The following is a 15,268-nucleotide window of genomic DNA, read 5'->3' as shown; positions in this document are numbered from 1 at the left end:
AGGAGATGTCACAGAATTTAGTAATCACCTGATAGCCTAGACTTGATAAATATTTCGTGGGTAGAGCTGTCCATCAATACAGGATGTAAGATAACTAAGGTTTTAAAGATGAATAGTCTGTGAAGTCAACAGCCGACTTCCAGAGTTTCAATAGTTTGCACATGTGTACATTTTCTCTAGGCAAGTTGAGGATAATGGCACCCATGGCCACTGTGAGCAGATTCAGAGGGTCAGATGTCTAAAGCAACTATTTCAGACATACGAGATTTAATTGGATAGTTTGAATGTGCCTGGTTGAATCCTATTTATGTAGGAAAAAAGTGAATACTTCAAAATGCCGGAAAAACAGAGTTTGGCTTATCAACACAGGCTCTGGAAGGATTTGAATTGGTTATTTAAAAATCAGAGGCTTCTGGGAATCTCCTGGTGGTCCAGTGGTTAGGATTTGGCACTTTCACTGCCAGAGCCTGGATTCAATCCCTGCTCAGGGAACTAAGATCTTGAAATCCCCAAAGTGTGACTAAAAAAAGAAAAAAAAAAGTTAAAAATTAAAAAATAAAATAAAATGAGAGGCTTTTGTAGCAACTGCAGACATATGTAACTTGTACTCTTAGAGGATTGGAAAATAATGTCATTTCTCAGTTAAATAAAATTTAGAAAGATATCAACTAAATCCCTTAATATTAGATACAGATTTCTATGTTTGTGTAAGAACTTTATACACTTTTAATATTTTTAGCAACCAGATAGCAGTGTGTGCAAAACACTTAGAACAGTGCCTGACACCTGGTAGAAACTTAATAAATGTAAGTTGCTGATATTAATTTTCTTTTAAAGAGAATTAGAAACAGGAGAAATTTCAGAAGTAGGCATAGTTTACTGGAAAGTTTCAAGCAACTATTAACATTTGTTTGGGACTTCTTTCCCCATTCATTAATGATTTCCTCAGCAAAGCATTTATTGAGTACCTAGTAATTGTAAGTATTCTGATTATTTGAGGCTGGTTGTCATGCAATCAGTTTAACTTAATTCCATCAACATATGATCAATACAATTCTATTCTTGCATCTAATTTAATTTCTTTAACCAGTCTTAACTGAATGAAATAAACCATATAGTAAACATTTACAAAGAAAATAGCTTTAAAAATAGTCTGCAGATTAAATGAATTCATTCTTCTGTTCAATTTCCAGATGATAATTGCCCTTTAGAAATACCAGCAGGACACAAGATGCTGCAAAGTCAGGGAAATGTGAACATTAACAGAATAGCCGGGTCAGTTATGATGTTATTAAAAAAAAAAAAATACATTCACATAACCTGAAGCCAAATAGACCATAAAACAATTAATTTCTTTCCACATAGAAAGACCAAATGCATCCCCCTTAAGAGTGAGGATTGTTTATGCCAGTTCAGTCCTTCAGTCATGTCTGACTCTTTGTGACATCATGGACTGCGGCATACCAGGCTTCCCTGTCTATCATCAACTCCTGGAACTTGCTCAAACTCATGTCTATCGAGTCGGTGATGCCATCCAACCATCTCATTCACTGTCATCCCCTTCTCCTCTTGCCTTCAATCTTTCCCAGCATCAGGGTCTTTTCCAATGGGTCAGTTCTTCGCATCAGGTGGCCAAAGTATTTATGCCAGATAGGCTGTATTTTATATATTTTCCATGAGTTGAATGATTATATTTGGAAGCTCCTAGGATTTTATAAAAATGTATTTTAAGCATGTGGCAATATTTAGCAAAGAAAAAAAAAGTATCAACAAAGGAGTTTTGAAATCAATTTAAAAAAAATATATATTCCCCAAATCTTTCTGAACATAGTGGGTTAAATAAGATACAGCTTGGTGAAAAAGTAACTGATATAATTAATAGTCATTCAGTAAGTTTTGCTAAAAACTTTGGGTTTATGTCCTAGGAATTGAGAAGACAAATTACTCTACTAACTGAAGCACAAATCCTTTTACAAAATTAAGGGAGCATATATTATAGTTGTTAAACAAAAGAAAGTTTTAAATAATTTTTATGTTAGATAACTATTATTTTAAACAGTCATTTTGAAGGGCTCAAGTAGTCAGTATGACATTGCCTTCATAACACTTTGATTCTGTTTGTGATTGAGATTTTGCAATGCTTACATGTAAAAGAAAAATTGGAATAGGATTGATGCAGAAATGTTTTCTCATTTGGATAATAAGTAATAACTATCTGTGGATATATAAATTCATTTTATGAAGGCCTGTTTCATTAATCATTTACTTCTGGGGTTAATAATTATTTATTGAAATTTGTAATTTATTTTATAATCTTTTGCTTTATTGTGTGCTGCCATGTGCTATGTAATTGTAATGAAAACTCAATCCAGAGGGAAAAAATGTAACAAAATGTTGTGATCATGGGACAATTTTAATTTCACTTTATTTACACATTTATGTGGCAAAGAGCTATGAGAGACTGATCAATGAAAGATTTTCAAGATTAAAATAATTTACATGAAGGTGAGAAGTAGAATGAAAATATAAATACAAAGGGAAAGCGAAATGATACAAAATTTCAAACTATTAAAGAGTGGGTCCATGCATTCCTTAAGAGGGTGATGAAAAGCATCAAATCACTGAAGTATTTAAAGTATTTAAAGTCCAGTTTTGTTTTAAAATGTCAGTGTTTCCAGCAAACTAGAAATTAACTCATTTGCAACTTTCTAAACTTAGGATAACACTTTCTGATGGTCAACATAAATTGTGCAAGGGCATGCATAGTTTTTTAAGTGAATTTGGTACCTATTGAGAGCAAAAGAATTGCAAGATCCCTGCTGTGGGAAATAACATCCATGCTGAATCCAAAAGGATGCAGAAGAGCTATCCAGAGGAAATGGACTGGGAGCTGGGGCAACCTCTGTAGGGCATGAGCCAAGGCTGGGAGACTAGAGAGGGAAAACGACTTACTTAAGGAAAAATATTTTAGGACAGCTAGGGTGGAGCCCCATGCAGGCAGCTGTAGCCATGGGAGTAGTCACATTACCCAGGTGAAAATTCAGAATAAGCAGAGCAACAGAATCTAAGGATGGAACCTAGGGAGCAGAGAAAGTGGAGAGGACCCCCTGAAGATAGCAAGAAGGTGTCATCCAAGAAGAGAGAAGAGAATGGGGAGGGGATGTCATGAAGACCAACAGGGAGCTTCAAGAAAGGGAATTAACAACAGTGTTCATTGAATTTAAAGGGAAGAAGGATTACTGATGAATGTGTGGATCAAGAGTCTCTGGGTGGGAAGCCTAGATAAGCAATGAAAGCAGTCTTGAAAAAGTCAGTGTGCAAAGTCGATTCAGTCATGTCTGACTCTTTGCAACCCTATGGACTGTAGCCCACCAGGCTTCTCTGTCCATAGGATTCTCCAAGAAAGAAAACAGGAGTGAGTTGTCATGCCCTCCTTCTGGGGATCTTCCCATCCCAGGGATGGAACTGATATCTCTTATGTCTCCTACATTGGCCGGGGTATTCTTTACCGCTGAGCCACCTGGGAAGCTGGTAAAACATCAGAGGAAGAGTTGAATCAAGGCAACTGCAGGAATTTGTGCTGGAGCATCTGGTGTCCTCCGTCTCCAGCACACTACCTTTCACCAGCTCAGCTCCAATTACTCCAGGTCTCTGGCTTTCTTTTCAAGTTTCAAAGTTCTGGGAGACCGGGCCAGGTCATGTGTATGTGTGCTTACTCAGTTGTGTCCAGTTCCTTTCGACCCCCATGAACTGTAGCCTGCCAGGCTCCTCTGTCCATGGGATATTCCCAGCAAGAACACTGGAATCGGTTGCCCCTCCTCCAAGGGATCTTCCCAACCCAGGGACTGAACCCATGTCTCCTTTACTGCCAGCTGGACTCTTTATCACTGAGGCTCCTGAGAAGCCCATCAGGTCATGTATCTATTCTTAAATGATCAGCTGTTGTTGTGGGGCTTGATAACCTCGTGTAGAATGGCAGTGTGGACCTGTTTCCTAGCACTGGGGCTGAGTTAGAGAAGGAGGCACTACCGTCGGCTGGGACCCCTCCCGCCAAACTGCCACAGACCGCCTTACCAAGAGAAGCGTTGGGAGCAGAAGTCAGACTGCAGTGCCCAAGGAATGAATGTGCAGTGAAAAAACGGTGTTTAAGGACTTGGCCATGATAGAACTGAGGGTGAGAGAGGGTGGTAATCAGAGGGAGTGACTGGATTAAGAAAGGCTATCAACTTTGTCCACCAATGGAACATTCTATATACATCCCGTGTTTCCATCTCCCACACACATAAGAATCTGGTATTAAAATTCATCTTTTTAATGGTTTCTCAGTGTGCCTGAAGTATAAAGTAGTTGACGTATGGGGGTTGGGGAATAGTGTTGAGGGGGAAAGAACATGGACTTTAGATAGGGAAGACATGGGCTGGAGCCCTGGCCATGTACTGAGTAGGTGTATGACTTGGGGCAAGTTGCTTAGTTTCTCTAAGTTTTAAAAAGAACTGAAAAGTGATCAAATCACAGAATGTACACAACTATTTTATAAACTGTAAAAAATGAACAGGTCCTCCTGTGTAACATCCACAACAAACATACAAATTAGAATTGGTGACGTACACCACCAGTAGTATCATCCAGTCTTCAGAAATTTACCTGCACTTAATAGTCTAATAATATTTTTGTTTTGGAAAGCATAGAGCTTTGGAGGTAGAAAAGTCTATAGCAATCGTCAAATCAAACTCTTGCATTTTGTTAAAGAGAAGATGCTCAGAGAAGTTTATCATCCAAAGTCACACAGCTAGTAAGAGACAAGATGAGGACTTCACTCGAGTTTTTCTGACTCCTAATCCCATACTCACTTCACTTTAGTATGCTACTTCTTGGATTTGATTTATATGTTGACGTGTAACATTCTATTTCTGCTGTCTCTATGTGACTTTTCTCAAAAAGTCTTTCCACCATAGTAACGTCTACTTCTTTGGAAAAAGAGAGAGGTCTCTACTGCATAGTCCCAAACGGGAAGAGAAATTTCCATTAGGTCACGGAATCCTTGCCTTCCAGCCTTGGGGATAAAGAAATAGCACTGGTATAGCTGAAAGGAATGGCTATTCAGGGCCTACAGCAGTCTCAGAACATGTAGCCTTCTTGGGAGCTTAGGTCTGAATCTTGGCAGGGTCAACATGAGAGCTTAACCTTTTAAGACAGATAAATCGAGTTCTTGGAATGCCCCTGTTTAGTGGGCTCACAGGGGTCTTTCGGATGAGCCCCTTGCTAAGTGAAGCTCTGTCTGCTTTGCATCAACTTCACACAATCTCAAGATAATCTCAGACTGGATCTCCATGAAGCCAAAGCCGGCAACGGGAAATTCAGTCTATCAACTCTTTATTTGGCATGAGAGAAATTGCTGTATTATCCATTGCAACATTATTTATCTGAGTGAAGTTTGGAGATTGCCTACACATCCCCAAATTAGGAAAGTTTAGATGAATTATGATCCATTTTTATGAAGGAAGATTACATAGCCATTGAAAATTATGCTTTCTTAGAACCTAAGCATCTTATTTAGCTAAATTTTTTAGTGATTTAATTTATATTTTTGACAAAATGTTGACATAGTATTGACTCAGCCTTGTTGATATCATGTATGAAGCACTTCGTAATGTTTCCATCTACCAATCATATTATCTGGCCCATCCTGTAACCTCTTTCCTGTGACTACTACAGAAAATTTGGGGGCTCATGAGGATGGGGGGGTGTAGTTACATAACTCTAGAAGTGGGATTTTAATCCTTTATAGTATACTGAGAGATATGAAAACTTTCAAAAAGTTAAAAGTAGTGTATAAATTTAATTGCTCTATCTCTGTTAAATACTTTTTTTGTCTAATTATTTCATTAAATATTTTTTCTACTAATCAAATACTTTGTTAATATAATACTTTTTTCAGTGTCTAATTCTGATATTTGTAATGTCATTGTTAATTTGTAACAATGGTACAAATTAAACTCAAGGAGGCTAAAATAAAAAGACTATAATAACAAGTTTTAGAAAGTATGTGGAGATATTGGAACCCTCATACCTTGCTTATAGGAATGCAGAAACGGTGTGACCATTTTGGAAAACAGTTTGGAAGCTCCTCACAATGTTAAACATTGAGTTATCATATGACCCAGAAATTCCATTTCTGGCTATATACCTAAAAGAAATTGAAACATATATTCACACAGAAACTTGCATATGAAGGTTAACAGCAACATGAGTCACCATAACCAAAAAAGTGGAATAACCCAAATTTCTGTCAACTGATGAATGGGTAGACAAAATGTAGCATATCCATAAAATGAAATATTATTTGCCCGTGAAAAGTAATGAAATACTAATACGTGCTACAAGGTGAATGAAACTTGAAGATGTTATACTAAGTGGAAGAAGCCAATCACAAACTACCACATATTGTATGATGCCATTTATAAGAAACATCCAGAATATTTCCGCAAATTTACGGAAACAAAAAGTAGAATAGTGGTTGGCTAAGGCCAGGGGTGTTTGGAAGAAAATAGGGATTGACTGCTAGTGGGTACAGTTTCCCTTTAGAAAGGTGAACTGTTGTAAAACTGATTGCTGTGAGGGTTACACAACCTTGTGACCATACAAAAACCATGGAACTGCATTCCTTACATGGATGAATTGTATGGCATGTGAATTACATCTCAATAAAGCTGCTAAAAATTTACTCAGCTACCAAAGGGCTTGTCTCCATTTAAATTCAAAGTTTCTTATATTGGGAAAAGGAGAATTTGTTTCTTCTCTGAACTTGAAAGATTTGAAGTCCCTAAAATCAACATTTCAAATGAATACGAAAAAGCCAATAACAAATGGGAAAAATACACAGACTAAACGAAACACACCTACATCCATTTTTAAGACACCATCAAATGGGAAAATACAAGCTGAAGCTAAATACAAACCAAAGCATTCTGTTTTATACCTCTCCCATAAAAAATAATCTAAAGAATCATGAAAGTCAGTGGAAAACAATAATTTTCATGGTATTTAGTGGTACCAGTTCTGTGATTTCCTTAACCAATTGATCCTAATCAGCCTATCAGAAGCAGAGGCAAGTTTGATATATCTTTGGCTTTTGTCAAAGGGAGGAAGTCATTCCCACATCATAATCACATCCTTCTAGAAATCAAAAACGTGTGTTCAAGTCATGGTGGTCCTGCAAAAAACATAAACTCATAAAGGGGTTTTTGATTCATTGTCATCATTCATTTTGTTCACTGGAATAACCAGAGTTTTGCCAAGCTATACTATGACTGATAGCTTTTTCATAAAAAGGTATTTTACAAAATATTGAAATGTAGCCTATTTCTACCTGATAAATGCCTGGACCTGTAAACTTTGAACCCTCTTTGGCCTTTGTTGCTTGTGACCTTGTTTAAATGATTAATGTTCTTTTAACAACTGCAGGATGCAGAAGGCAGCATGCACTTACTATGTGCAGATTCTTTATTCAAGGCAAAATGAGGTTGTTCAAATATAAAACTGATGATAATATTTACTCTACTACCCAGGGAGTTGTATCATTTTTAATATCAGGTACTCTATCTACAAAAGGGCAAGTATATGTTTTTGAGACGTGTATTTTTTTCTCTTTCTTTTTTGTTTTTTATATTATGGAAGCAAAATAACACATTTATAGGAGACTTAGAAAATGCAGAACAAAGTTATATATAGTTCCACTATGTATTGCAACTAATTTTTAAGTAGATAAATTAAGATTTTAGTTGGCTTTTCAACATCAAACTCTCAAAAATTAATAAAATGAATATACAGAAAAGTAGAAGGATATAGCAGACCTGAAAATCACCATGAATCTATTCAACATAATTAAGAAGTATACAATTTTCACACAATAGTAGGATGATAATTCTATCAAGTTCCCATAGAACATAAACTAGGAGACACTGAAACATATCTGGGACAAAACAAGGTGCAAAAATTTCATAGACTGAAGGTGTTGAAATCATAGAGTCGAGACACATAGTTTCCTATTTAAAAAAGTTACAAAGGAGCCCTCAGTTTTTAATTTCAAAAAAGTACATTAACACAATTTATTTATCATCTTTAAACTAAAAACAAATGAATGAATAATAGGATTATTTTATCACACATTTAAAGTTATTGTTTTATCAATGTTTAGTAGCATGTTGTACCACTTTGCTGTGATCATTAGAGTTGGTGAGTTATATCATTATTGAGTTATGTGAAGTCTCAAATCTCCCAACTCTATCTACTGTTAATATCCATCACTTAAATATTAAAGATCTGCATTTGCCAGAAGTCAGTAGAATTGCTTTCAGGGTCTAGATGAAAAATGAACTGCAAATTTCTTAATTAACATCACTCTGGAAATGGTGAAGACATTCCAAATTTTCCTCATTGATTTTACATCAGAGTTGAAAACAAAATAAAACAAAACGTTCTGCTGGCCCACAGAGTGTTTTATGAGCCCAGAAAAGAAACAAAATTAGAAATCTTTAGCAACGTGCTCAATGTACACCACTACTTCCAGTAATGATGCAACTCTGGAAACAAATGTCTTTGACAAAATATTGATACATTTCCTTACGACTATGTAAAGGAAGATACTCCATGTTTAGGGATGAGGGAAGCAGCTGACAGAGGGTGAACCAAAAGAATTAGGGAGAACAGCTTTGTTTTAAAGAGCTCATCTACAGTGAAATCAATGGATTATTACATCAGCACGACAAACAAGGCATTTCCTATCTCATTTAGGATCCACATCACCATAGGAAAGGTTTTTGTTTAGCAACTTACATAAAATATTACTAGAGGAGAGTTGTTTTTTTTTTTCTTAATGGCTTCAAGGTTAAAGTTGAAAATACCAACTTGAGGTTGTGCAGAGATGTGGCCATATTGAATGTCATTCCAAATATTCCAGTAAATCATTTCATTATCCATAATAATAATCTTCACTGGCTTTACAAATAATTGCTTTGCTAAACTTAAAGGAAGTCTGATTTTAATTTGCTATCTACATCTACATTCTCATATTCTTTTTATAGATTTTTTAACAAGTTATCAGTAGGATCTTCCTTCACTCAAACATAAGTGAAAGTTTTATCTATCTTGAGATATCACTAAAATAATTTATTGCTGGGGAAACAAAACCTTTTGTCTCAAAATATATTTCTTCCCGACAGCTGCGGTATTTCAGGGAAAACACCAGAGCTATGATGATCTGGACTGCAATCAACCATTCTTAATAGGAAATTTTACAGACTTTTAATAAGATATCCTCAAATAATTTATGAGGAGAGGTTTTGAAGTGAAGAGGCATTGTTTGGCAATATGTTCTTCCTCTAATCTCAGGAAATTTAAATAAAAGAGTACTCATTTCCTCTGAACTCAGCAGTTCTCCTTAGAAAAAAAGAAAGATTAAGAAAAACACCTGCTACAACAGTCCCAAAACATTACTTCAAACAGAATTGTGCTAAAACAAACAAACAAACACTTCAATATTATTAGAGACTTCTCTTGTAGACTCCCGGGTTAGGAATTTCCACCAACAAAACCACAAGCCCAGGAATGTTTGAACATCATCAGAGAACTGTCCCCTGTCTACTAAACGTATAGAATCATGCCTAGATCACTCTGCTCACCCTGGGAGCAGTGATTCCCAATCTGACCTGTATCTTGACCCCCACCTCCAGCTGTTTATTGGTTTTGATGTTATCTTGATGCTACTCTGAATTCTTCCTGTTAAAGTTTCTACATTCATCTTCTTTGATTTCCCACCATTTTGTTGTGGGTTTTGTTTGGTTGATTGGTGTTGGTTTATAATGTTATCTGCCCACTTAAAATAGAAACTTTAAACCTCTCTTTACCCATCATCATAGTCATAATTTCATCATTTTCAGATATACTGACATTCATTCCATTTCGTTCCTACATGGGGAAAGAAATGGACGACATCCTAGTCTCTCATGCTTTATTGGATGTACATGTAAATTACTTGGGTGTCTCAATTAAAAGATAGCTTTGACTTAGTGGTTCAGATGTGAGGCTAGAAATTCTATATCTCTAACAAGCTCCCAGGTGAATGAAACTCTATGCTACTAGCCCTTGAACAACATTGAGTAGCAAGGAGTAGATCTCTTCCAAGTTTAAATGCCATATCCTAGGAGTTTCAATGAGGTTCCTGTGGGGTCTCTTGAAACTCCATGAAATGACCCAAAATCCTTTTAAGAAAACTTAAAAAAATTTGATAGCCACATATATTACCCTTCTTCAAGAAATGCAACCAGGAGAATTTAAAAAAAACAACAAACATTAGCTGACTAAAATATGCATGATGTTGAACATAATCTTTGTCTTGGGTCAAGAGAAAATTATTTTATTCATTTTCACACTAGCTCTTTCTCTCCTCTTTTTTTTTTTCTACCAATAACCTTGACCCTTCTCCCACACACAGATTCAGTTGAGTAGCTTCTGTACTTACATAAATTTTGCTTTCATTCATCAACCATCATCCAGAAACCCACAGCTGTACTGTTAAAAAAGAAGAAAAAAAGATACTCAGCTATGCCTCTGATAAGATGTACACAAATTTACTCAAAGCACAGTTGTGTTCTCAAAGAAGAATGGGAGGAAATGTGGATTCATCATGTATGTTCCCAAGATATCTTGAGGCCTTAGCCGCTAATCCAGGAGCATTCTTTCTCCAATACCAACTCATTCCTTTATCATTCAGACTGAATATACAGCTAGAGAAGGATAATTCTTAAACCTTCAGTCAAGATATAAACTAAAAATTTCCTCAGACTTAAAAAATAATCATGCAACTTATAATCTACTATTGTGGGCTCCATTTTATGAATTCTTTCTTCTTTTCACTTTAGAGTAGGAAATATACTAATTTAGAAATGTGGAAAACTGATATCCCAGTTTTCTCTTCCTGTTTTCTGTATTTTCAAGAGTAGAGATCAAAAGTGATGACCTCAGTTTCCACTTCACTTTGTAGATGACTACCTAGCTTAACGAAAGAAAAACTTTCAAGAACGTTTACGTTATACTGGAAAAACATAAGTGGAAAGAATTTTTAAATCTTTCAAGAAATTAACTTTTTGTAACATTTCTAAATGCATTTGCATACTGTAAACCTTAGATCATATTGTTTGAACTAATCACAGGCCAAAACAACCAAGATCAGACATAAATTCAAAGGCCTTCAGCAACAAGAAAGAAAACAAACAAAAAGATGGAGAATGGGGCAGGGCAAGGGAAGGAAGAGCAAGTTAGAACTGAAATAGTTGTCTCTTTCTGGGAAAGCTGCTCTTTGGAGAACATTTAGAGCTATGAGGGAAGAATATCTGTTTAGCTAGCATAATCAGTCCAAGGGATCAACAGTATAGCTGATAGGTGTGCGTCCGTGATCAGTCGCTCAGTCATGTCCAACCTTTCGCGACCCCATGGAGTTTAGCCCGCCAGTCTCCTCTGTCCATGGAATTTTCCAGGCAAGAATATTGGAGTGGGTTGCCACATCCTCCTCCAGGGGATCTTCCTGACCTAGGGATCAAACCCAGGTCTCATGTCTTCTGCAATTGCACAGCAGATTCTTTACCACTGGGCCACATCCACTGTCAATTACATCAATTACATGACAATAGATTGTGGCTTGCACTAACAGTGATATACTGTTAGCATATTGTCAGGTTTTCTGCTCAGTGGGTAAAGGATCCACCTGCAATGCAGGAGACATGGGAGACCTGGGTTCGATCCCTGAGTCGGGAAGATCCCTTGGAGAAGGAAATGGCAACCCACTCCAGTATTCTTGCCTGGGAAATCCCATGGACAGAGGAGCCTGGCAGGCTACAGTTCACGGGGTCGCAGAGCTGGACACGACTGAGCGACTAAGCGCATAATAACACAGAGTTTTTAGAGTTTTACTGACGTGCTTAAAAGCTCAGTCATGTCTGAATCTTTGCGACCCCGTGGACCGTAACCTGCCAGAGAGTTTTACTGAATTCCCCTGAAAATAGACAATGAATGGTTTACAGAGTGCTTTGATAACTATGAATTAAACATCACACGGGGGCACAAATCACTGTTAGTAACAGCAGGCACGGTTTGTTTCAAGATTTGGGGCCAGATATTATTTTAGATTCTTTACTCACTATTTCTAAACTGCTATCCATGGCTTGGTAAGTAGGTTATTAAAGTTTTATTTTTACTAACTAGTAAAATAAATCAAAATCCAAGGAAGATTTTTTGGAAGAGAGTGATGTAAAATGATATATAAAACTTTGTACACCACTGAGTGTCTCACACCATTAGTTGTTCACTGTCCAGATTGCTCTTCTCTGCTCTGACAGCAGCTGAGATTTGCACGCAGTTAAAAAAAAAATTGGGCCAGAATCAAAAAAATCAAGGGCAGGCCACAAGCTGGCTCATCAGAGAGTAGAATCCTCACACATCTGAAGGGTCCATCTTAAGTCCCTGATTCTCATGGATGATATATTCCTGAACAATCTCTTCTACTCTTTTATTTGTAGGTCAACTAAATACTGTAAAAACACTTGGGGAGTGACTGCTAATGGGGAACGGGTATACTTTTTGGGAGTGATGAAATTGTTCTGGAATTATATAAGGGTAATGATTGCACAGGTCTTTGGAAAAAATATCTACTGAATTGCACATTTTAAAAGGATAAATTTCATGGTAGGTGCATTATAGGTCAACAAAAATACAAATATACTGTTAACCATACATAAGCCTTATAGAAAAATTGGGGAAAGGACTATTATTAACAATTGAAACTCTTAAAAAACACTTTAATTAGTAAGTGAAGTTATTACATACAAGATATTGTAGAGCATCATCTAATTTATACTTTCTACCATTGTGTTGACAGTACCAGCCACAGTGAGGTATCAAATTCTGCTCTCGGGCAAATGAATAGTGAGTTAATCTTTGCACTTCTCCCCACTTACTATCACCACACCAGCCACACTCCCTAAACCGCTCATTAAAATGTCATGGAAGGAATGTGACCCAAACCCTTCAGTCTGGCTCTAACAAGACTATCATCACTACCAAATCAATACATGAACTCACACACTCCATTTGGTCAACTGTCCAAAGTCATCTTTACTTTGAAATTCATTTGAAGCCACAGTACCAAAAAACCCCCCAAACCAAAAATTGCTGCTCATGGTTATTACAGTTTTTTTCTTTGTCTTTTCTCCACTTAAATGGTTTATCTATTATTAAGGCTCACATTATGTTTTTAAAAAATAGAGTTTTTATTTGACTCTTTATTGCAAAAATCTCCCCCCCCAACAAATGACTGCCAATATCTAGAATTTAGAGAATATGTCAGTGGTACTAAAGTAAGGAGATAATACATACGAACTATCTTTTAAATTCGAAGCATATATTGCTAAAGAAAAGTTCTTGAATTAAGTCACTAAATCCCAAGGTTGTAGCTATCATTCTGTAACTCCTCACCATATTCTTCCAAAACAACAAAAAATGTTCCCAGATTTTTGTCCCTGGAAATCAGAATATGAAGCTTCTGCCTCCAGAAATAGCAGGGCTGTGGGGCTGCTAAACTCACTAAGAGAGTAGATCAAAGTCATACAGTTGAGCAGCAAAGAGAACGTCAGCAAGCACCTTGCAGAGCTGGGTGTAAAGAAGCTGACGCAGTGAAGCCACCCGGCCGGGGTCCCTCTCCTGGCCATCCCAGGCCCCTGCTGGTCCCAAGTGCCCGCTCGATGCCTGGAGTCCTCTGATGTGTCTCTCTACTCTAGCTGTCACTCCGGCCTCTGCTCCCAAATTAATCCTCCCTTATCTCTCCATCAAAACTCCCATTTCCTCCCTGATCTCTGCTCATAAATGTTAAAAAGTGATACGGAATATTTACAAGATGATACTTTGAAAACTGCAAAGCTCTATAGATATGGCCTTTGTTAGTGTAACTAATATATTAATACTCAGCATGGTTTATTTACATATGTAAAGAGGTTATATGTGGTGATATGTTTGTTGGCCAAGGAAGGAATCTGTAATGGTAGAATGGCAAATGGGAGGAATGTTTTGGGAGTTATAAGTCTTCCTTGCTTTCATCCATCCATCCAACACATCACATTATGAAGCTGCCTATCTACTCTGTGATATTGTTAAAACATATTCAGCTTCAAAATTTCATTAGTTTATACTTAGAGGCTGAACTTTGCATCTTTAATGCTAAATTGCCAGGCTTCCCTGGTGGTTCAGTGATAAAGAATTCTGCCAATGCAGGAGACACGGGTTCGGTCCCTGATCCTGGAAGATCCCACATGCTGCTGAGCAACTTAGCCTGTGAGGCACAACTACTGAAAGTGTGCCCTAGAGCCTGGGAGCTGCAGCTACTGAAGCCGAGTGCCCTAAAACCAGAGCTCCACAACGAGAAAGCCACCGCAGGGAGAAGCTTGTGCACCGCAACTAGAGAGTAAGCCCTGGTCGCCACAACCAGGGAAAGCCTGTGAGCAGCGTTGAAAACCCAGCACAGCCAAAAATAAACAAATAAAATTAGTTTTGAAAGTGCTTAATTGCTTATTATTCTATGTATACTATCCATATGGCTGAGAATATGTGGATCACTTCAGTGAGTTTCTATGTTTAACAAATGCCTATTATTACACTGGGGTGTTCATTGTCCCACAGTCCTTTCCACTCGGACCCTTAAAGTTGCCTAACCCACTCCACATCACACCCCCTAGCTCCTCCTGTAAGGAAGGCACAAACAGCAGAAGCCTCCACAACCCTACTTCAGTACACAGCACTCCCCAGCCGAAGCTCCAATACTCTGGCCGCTTGATGCAAAGAGCCGACTCATTGGAAAAGACCCTGATGCTGGGAAAGATTGAGCACAAGAGGAGAAGGGGTATGCAGAGGGTGAGATGGTTACATAGCACCCCCAACTCAATGGACATGAATCTGAGCCAACTCCAGGAGACAGTGAAGGACAGGGAAGCCTGGCATGCGTCCATGGGATCCCAAAGAGCTGGACATGACTTAGCGACTGAACCACAACTTCTGTCTGAAGACCCATCACATCCCACTATTGGCTTTTCGAACTTAGGATATTCACAAGATTCTAAACTCCACTCTCTCTCCTAGTTCTGGTCTCCCCCCAGCTTCAAATGAGAAATTCCACTCACACAGATCGGAACAACCCACCCAATCTCCCTGCAAAGAGGTGGTAGAA

Source organism: Muntiacus reevesi, chromosome 9 (genome assembly GCF_963930625.1).
Source record: "Muntiacus reevesi chromosome 9, mMunRee1.1, whole genome shotgun sequence".
Lineage (NCBI taxonomy): Eukaryota > Metazoa > Chordata > Mammalia > Artiodactyla > Cervidae > Muntiacus > Muntiacus reevesi.
This window is presented reverse-complemented; position numbering follows the sequence as displayed.